Genomic DNA, 7,573 nt, shown 5'->3' on the forward strand with positions numbered 1-7,573 from the left:
TGGTAGCGTTAGGTCTGCCGTGGTCCATTCAGCATTCGCCTAGCAGCTAGCTCACTTCTGATAAGTGTCACCCCCAGACCACAACGTGAAACATGATCATGTTAAGACTAAGAATATGTTTGGGTCTATAGGTAAGTGCAGAGCTATTAAGATTTTTCTCTACGGCTCTGGGTTAATGCACAGAGTAAGAGAAAGGTTAGCTGCAGAGAGAGTGATAGAGAACAGTGACAGGTGACACTCCCATTGGACTCCGTTGTACCTTTTTGCTTTTTTGAGAAAGAACAGTCCATTCAGCATTTACACCCACTTCTTCTGATGAGGCAGGAGTTGACCACACAACCATGATAATTTTAATACTAAGCCATGCACAAAGAATCAAATATATTAAAGAATAACAACTCATTAAGCTTGGATGAATGAATCAAATATTGTTTAATAAAAAATACTGAGTGAGACAACAAGATGTGTGTGTGTGTGTAAATGTGTGTATCTAACTGGAAAAACAAGAACAAAGTGAAGGAACAGGGAGGAATATTATAAGTGATTAATACATTAAAAAAAATCCTCCACATACATCAGGCTTCAGAGTGCATCAGGGCTGAAAGGAAGGACAACATTCATAATAAAGGTACCTGGCATAAGATAAAAATGAACAGTGTGGAACCAAAAAAATGGGAACAAGCATGAACAAGGAACAAGCATGAATAATATCAACAAACATACGTACAGTGGCCACAACAACGATACTGGTGGTCCAGCAAGATCTGCTGAGACGGGCACAAATATATTCTAACAAGCCAGTTCACTCAGGACTGCCAATTGCATACATCAGACTCACACCTGTGGAGTTCCACTATGCACTATGGCCAGTCACTGTAGGGCAGTTCCTCTCGACAACGCATACTAACATCCTCTTCATCTGTGTCCTGGACACTAAAAAGCAGATGAAGCGAAATAGGGCGACAATAGATTCAACAATGGACACAGCAGGTAACACTATATATAGGGCAAACCATTCACAACATATTATAACGTCGCAAATATACTATACTTTACCACACTTATAATAGCCCTGAGCAAATTCAAAAGTGGTTGAGGAGAGAGAGGGAGGGAGGATCCTTGGATGTATTCGGCCTCTCCATTCCCGGCACACCGTCAGCAGTCGCCACCAGCAGCCACTACCTGCAGACACCACCAGCAGCCATGGCCAGCACCAGCCACCATTACCGGCACCAGCAGCAGCAGCCGCCACCAGCAGCAGCCGCCGCCACCACCAGCAGCAGCAGCCGCCACCACCAGCAGCCGCCAGCAGTAGCAGCTACCAGCAGCGGCCGCCACCTGCAGCAACAGCCACCATTACCTGCAGCCGCCACCATTACCAGCAGCAGCCGCCATCACCATCCTTCGCCAACACCAGCCAGCTCAAGCAGTCATCGCCTCCAGCAGCAGCCGCCTGCAGCAGTGTTTGGGAAACAAATTAGTCACACTACTGTCTGAGTAATAAACATTTTAAAGCTCATTATGGCTTATGATAATTTTTTGTGTAAAATAATTTGTATTCCTACATGCAATCCAACAGCCCTTTCAAGGGTGTAATTAAACAAACCTTATTTCTACTAGCATCAGATACACAGTACTCAGCTGACTAGCTAACACCGCCAGGTTCAGCAGATACAACCTAAAAAAAAACGTCCTTAATCAACCTTAATGATCCTAGTAATCTAACATCAATAATTTACTAAATAAAATATGTCAGAGATTCACTACTGAACGTAATTTTTGGTGTAGCGATACCTTCTTCACAGCTCGCAAAATCGAGATAACTAAGTAGCAGGCAATGACTGAAAATCGGTTGTCTACCAAGTTAAGAAAATATATATAAATTGCACTGTGCACATACAAATAAATATAAGCATATGCACCATAAAGGGCCTATTTATATAATATACAGAGTTGACAATTCAAAAGAGGTAGCTATTTAATGAATTTACGCCTGGATATAACATTAACGTTACCACAGAGGGCGAAGTCAAGCTAACAAACTAGCAGGCAATCGGTGGTCTACCAAGATAAAACATATATATAATTACGCTGTGTACATACAAATAAAGATCAGTATATGCATCATAAAGGGCCTCTGATAAAATATAAACAGTTGACAGTTCAAAAGAGGTAGCTATTTAATCAATTTACCCCTGGATATAACATTACCTTCACAGAAGGCAAGTCAAGCTAACAAACTAGCAGGCAATCGGTCGTCTACCAAGATAAAAAATATATATATAATTACGCTGTGTACATACAACAAAAGATCAGTATATGCATCATAAAGGGCCTATGCTACAATATAGACACTTCACAATTCAAAACAGGTAGCTATTTAATCAACTTACCTCAGAAGTTACTCGACAGTCAGCAATGGAAGTGAATGATGTCCAACGCCATAGAATGGCTTTTTGGAACTACGTGAGGCTGCATACCCAGGAAGTAGGCGGCAAAAGGCGTACAACGGAGTCCAATGGGAGTGTCGCAACTCTTTCTCTCTATGGCTCTGGTCTGCACCACACGAGGCATCGCGCTACGCTGGTCTGCGCATGTGCATGCCGCCTGCTTCAAACAACCATAGTTCTATATATACAGTCTATGCAAACAACACATATATGGTCTCTCCAAATAAAATGGCTTTGAATGCCAAGTGTTCCAGTTGGTGAATAGTTGTTTTAATCAAATAATGTCCAATAAGGTTTTTTAATATTAAATATGGGCATTTCCAAGCAAGTACACTGTAAAAATTGGATAGTTCCTTGAAGAACCTCAATGTTACTCCAAGAACCCAGGGGCTCTTCTGAGAACTCAAACGTGCCTTGATGCTCTTAGAGGTCTCTGCAAGAACCTTAACGATTTTTCAGTATGAAAGGAGGTTCCTCAAAGAACCCAATTTAATCAAGGTTCCTGGAGGATCTCCAGCTGAGAAAGAATAATTTTCTTGAATTTATCTTTTACAGGCCTATATTGCTGTGTAGCCTAGGCCTAACTGATTCAAAACATAAGCTAACCTAATCAGATAATATGATACTAGGCCTGTGATAGGCTATGACAACAAAATAAGAGTTTTGATGACCCTAATCGCCTATAGTTTGACTTGTGTTTCATTGCGCAAAAGATCTGAAGAATTCAGCTACTTGTGTGGTGTTTTCTTAATTGTGTGTAATTAACTATTTTGAAAAACTAGACGAGCATAGGCTAGGCCTACTGCCTATGCCAAAATAGCTGCAGAACACGGTCGGATAACTCGATGGGCGCACAGGTGTTGCTCGAGGCGATGACGCGCGTGTGGAATCTTCTTTAAACATGGCAACAGAATTTGACAGTTGAGTCAACGTTACTACAGGAGGTGAGTGCAACATTTTGACAGCCCTATCTCAAGCTTTTTTAATGTTGACGTTTGTCAGAAACTATACCTTAAATGATACATATTCTACATATTAAATGGAACGAGACGTTTTAACCATGACCTCATTATAGGCTATAGCATACAACTAAAGGTAAGGTCAACGTGTCATCGTTAACATAACGTTAGAGCTTAGCCTTATTTAGCCTACCGTTAGTTTTTTAAGTTATAAGATAGCATTATGCCTTGTCTTGTATGCTATGCTTAAACTGAATGTTAGCCAAATATTCTGTCTATTTTACTCCTTCAGCACAGACTTTTCAACTTCCCGTGTTTCCAACTCTCCTGAAATGAAAGCTAACATTTAATGGAGGAAGTCCTGACGTTCATTTTGCAGATTATACAGGTCCTATTTGATTCAATTTCTATGTGGTAAGTGTATAGCATGAGGTAGCCTACAGCTTTACTTACTGTTCTTCATTTGCATTCATGCAAAACAACAACCAGTCATTTAAAATATAGGCTACTCCATCTCTATGTTTAATTTCAAAGGTATCCAGTATCATAACATTTGTGCTGCTGCTGTATCTAAGCACCCTTTCCTCCGGGATCGCACAGGACCAGGATATGCATGTAAGTAGATTATTAAAGTAATAAACATACAGTTAGGCCTACTGGCTGTAGTGAGGGTCCTTTTTTAGTGCACCTAACAAGTAGGGATAATGGGATGGGATAGTCCTGTCAGGGGTATTCAGGTTGTTGTAGTCTGCTCACTTACAGATGCAGTTGAATCATGTATGCCTACTATGACACTCTTCACTGCTGTTGGTATGTTGCTTAACACCTGTATAAACCAGGCCATTGCATTTGAATTTTCCTTTAGGCTAATTGGTTTATATAACCTTTCATATTATAGTTGGTTGGGAATGCTAAAAACAAATTCAAGAAGGAGAGAATCCCACTGAGCCTTCCTGAAATTGGATACCATCGAGCAAAGGATGGGAAAAGGCAAAATTCATCACAGGCAAGTCACCTTTTCCTCACAAAGCAAAATGCATCTGTATCTCAAGCAGAAGCTTTCAGAATTACACTTCACTGTGATCCTTATTGAGGTTTACTTTAATTCCAGGACAAAACTCAAGGGAAACCACACTTATTATTTTTTTTTCTATTCACACAGATACCTGCTACCCAGGATGCAAACACTGTAGTTCAGGTATGGTGTGTGTGTGTGTGTGTGTGTGTGCGTGCGTGTGCATATGTTCACTGATAATCTTTTTACACTGACAGGTTACATGTTCTCGGTGATGAAAGCGTATCCAAATCCAATGTAAGTTTTCAGATGATGATTAAACACCATATATTACTACTTATTACATTTCTTTAACCAAATTGACCTTTACTTTAAATTGAATGTAACATTTACAGGACAATGAGACAAAAATGAAGGAGCAGTGTTGAAAAGTAAACCCTGATCTAAATACGATTGAAAACAGAATAAGGAGAACAATCAGTGACAGAGTGCCATTTATTCAACGCCACTCCACACAGGAAATCCTTACTGAATACCCAGCTTTACACCACATTTGAACTGTGAGTTAACATTTGGCATTTAGTTCACTGCAAATTATTTTTCAGATGTTCTTCTGCCAAGCAAACATGCAATTTGTTCTTATATTTTTAAAAGTTTTCTCTGAAATTCAGCACCTGCATAACATTGACCTAAGTACCAATCCGCACTAAATCAGGCCTGTGAGGAGACAACCTACAAATACAAAGGTATTAAGAAGTTTGATTTACACTTGTCATTACTGTTATAAAACTGTATGGAATTACAAGTATGTTATTACTGCTATAAGACTTATCCAGTGTATTGTTCAAATTCAGGACTCTTTGCAGCAGAGCGGCCATATCTGTTTGGGGACAATCCTGACAGGCTCATACGTTGTGGATAAGGTAAGAGTACCAGTCATTTGACACTGTTAGAAACTTCCACTGCCAATGGGCTTGAATATCACCAATTACCATTCTAAATACTGTTATTCTGTACTTTTCAGATATCCAAGACACCCACACCTACCCTATGCATGAGAGGGAACCCCTTTGAGGAAGACACCACTATTACACTTTGCATGGACGGACAAGACGTCGTAACACCAGAATATGTGTTGATGGGCATTGGAGCATTGCTAGCAGTTTATTTAATTTTCAATATGGAATACCCAAAGGCCGTGAACAACACATTTTTGTTTTTACAGTCTATGTGTGATATTAAGACAAAAGAATTATTTCGGATGTCAAATTTCATACTTAAATACTGTAGTTCAATCAATCATTTATTGACTATTTCATGTACATTAGGAAGTTAAAATTGTGTTGTTAATAGCATTGTTTAATAGATGTTTTCATTCATGCCTTCATCTATGTAGCCTGTGTATTATTTGTTTATTTATATATTTATTTATGTATCTATCTGTCCATCCTTTCATGTACAGTATTCCTAATATTTTGCCATTGACATGCTTTGACGCTTTTGATTAAATTCTTGCTTAAATACATCTGTTGTTTCATGTACATTTATCCCACATTATAATAATAAAAATAATAATAACAATAAAGGTTAATACATTCTAATAATAATAATAATAATAATAATAATAAAGGTTAATAATAATGAAGGTTCTGTAATGAACTTCAAAAGGTTCCTCAAGAAACCTTTGAAAAGGTTCTTCAAAGAACCTTTCTTTAAAGGTTCTTCGAAGAACCTTTTGAGGTTCCCCCACAGTTTCAAATTGAAGAACCCCTAAAAGTTCCTCCAGGATCTTATAATTTTTACAGTGTAGACGTTTCATTTGTAGCCTACCCTTCCCTTCATTAGAGTCTTCATAATTACCTTTGACTTCAGTGTCACTATTTTATGCCTTAGTGAAACATGAAGTCAGGCCTACTGCTTCAAACTGATTAACAGTAGGCTAGTAGTCTAGTTGAACAAAAATGGGGGGAAAAGTTCAGTAACACTTGTTCATGAGGGGTGCCAGTAATTTTGGAAGTAAGTATGTTTGTCTTCAAGGTTTTGGATTTTTTACTTTGAAACTAAGAAATCACCAAAAGGTATTTTTTCATACCTCTTTTCCCCCAACTTTACCAGGGGTGCAGCCGTTTTTAAAAAGAAAAAAAAAACACATTTGTATGCCCATTTACTGTTGACATTTCACAGTTCTTCACTGTAATTTCACACATATTATGATAGTAAAAATAAAGTGGTGTGCTGTTTCTTGATTTAGGGTAATTCAATGTATCTACTACAGTGATAAACTGTTTTACATTTTATGGTCTGTTACTGTAGCCAATTGACAGTTCTTCACCGTAATATTTCGCATATTTTGACAGTAAAATGAAAGTTTTGTGCCGTTTCTTGTTTTAAGGTAATAAGATGTTTCTTCAACAGTAGTATACTGTTTTAGGTTTTATGGTCTATTACTGTTGCCAAATCTAGTTATTCACCGTAATATTCCACATATTTTGCCAGTAAAATTAAAGTTTTGTGCCGTTTCTTGATTTAGGGAAATTAGATGTTTCTTCTACAGTGATATACTGTTTTAGGTTTTATGGTATGTTTCTGTTGCCATTTCACAGTTTTCCCCTGTAATTTTTACAGACTTTTTTTACAGTGTAGCCTGAACAATCAAATATTTGATCTTGGCTTAGCTCAGAGATTTAATCCCCCGGAACGCTTTAAAGGTTTTCACAAGTTGCATTTAAGCAATTTCAAGTGCTGTTGCAATTCTATGGGAATGTATCTCTCCAATTCCCACACCCGGGATTAGTTTGTGCATGTGTGAAAGAAATTACTAATACCTCAAAGCAAATGTCACCCCAAAGTGTGAAAGGTTGCATTTGCAACGGATGCAAAATAATGAAAAGGAGGGGGAACGATTTCCCAGCAAGAGCACTGGGGATCTATATGTGTTTTTTATCATATGAATACAAGAATATCACATTTAAATGTATCTACGAACTCCCTTCTCTACCTCTTAGATTCATACAATTCTCTGTGGCAGCCGAGCTGACAAATAGCGTTTCTGTGTTACTATCTTTGGACTTGTTTTCGGTTTAATCTGTTCACACACACAAACACACAGAGCCACACACACACGTACACACACACACACACACACACAC

The 7,573-nt window shown here is 38.3% G+C and overlaps 2 long non-coding RNA genes across 5 annotated transcripts; one reads left to right on the forward strand and one right to left on the reverse strand.

Annotated features, from left to right (window-relative positions):
• Positions 1–413: 413 nt before the first annotated feature.
• LOC143121578 (uncharacterized) lies at positions 414–2,549 on the reverse strand. Its single transcript, XR_012986513.1, has 2 exons — positions 2,394–2,549; positions 414–2,259 (listed from the first exon to the last, which is right to left on the reverse strand). It is a non-coding gene; the product is annotated as an uncharacterized LOC143121578 (long non-coding RNA).
• Positions 2,550–3,958: 1,409 nt separating this feature from the next.
• LOC143121100 (uncharacterized) lies at positions 3,959–5,949 on the forward strand. Of its 4 annotated transcripts, XR_012986404.1 has the most exons (8): positions 3,960–4,024; positions 4,275–4,415; positions 4,572–4,607; positions 4,682–4,721; positions 4,820–4,984; positions 5,079–5,170; positions 5,279–5,347; positions 5,449–5,949. It is a non-coding gene; the product is annotated as an uncharacterized LOC143121100 (long non-coding RNA). The 4 variants fall into 4 exon arrangements; XR_012986405.1 differs by having other exon boundaries at positions 3,959–4,024; positions 4,308–4,415; positions 4,572–4,721; XR_012986403.1 differs by having other exon boundaries at positions 4,572–4,721.
• The last annotated feature ends 1,624 nt before the right edge of the window (positions 5,950–7,573 follow it).

This window comes from Alosa pseudoharengus, unplaced genomic scaffold (genome assembly GCF_046254945.1).
Source record: "Alosa pseudoharengus isolate Yale_2024_CS ecotype anadromous, Long Island Sound unplaced genomic scaffold, YU_APseudo_1.1 YU_APseudo_1.1_scf_13, whole genome shotgun sequence".
In the NCBI taxonomy this organism is placed as follows: domain Eukaryota; kingdom Metazoa; phylum Chordata; class Actinopteri; order Clupeiformes; family Clupeidae; genus Alosa; species Alosa pseudoharengus.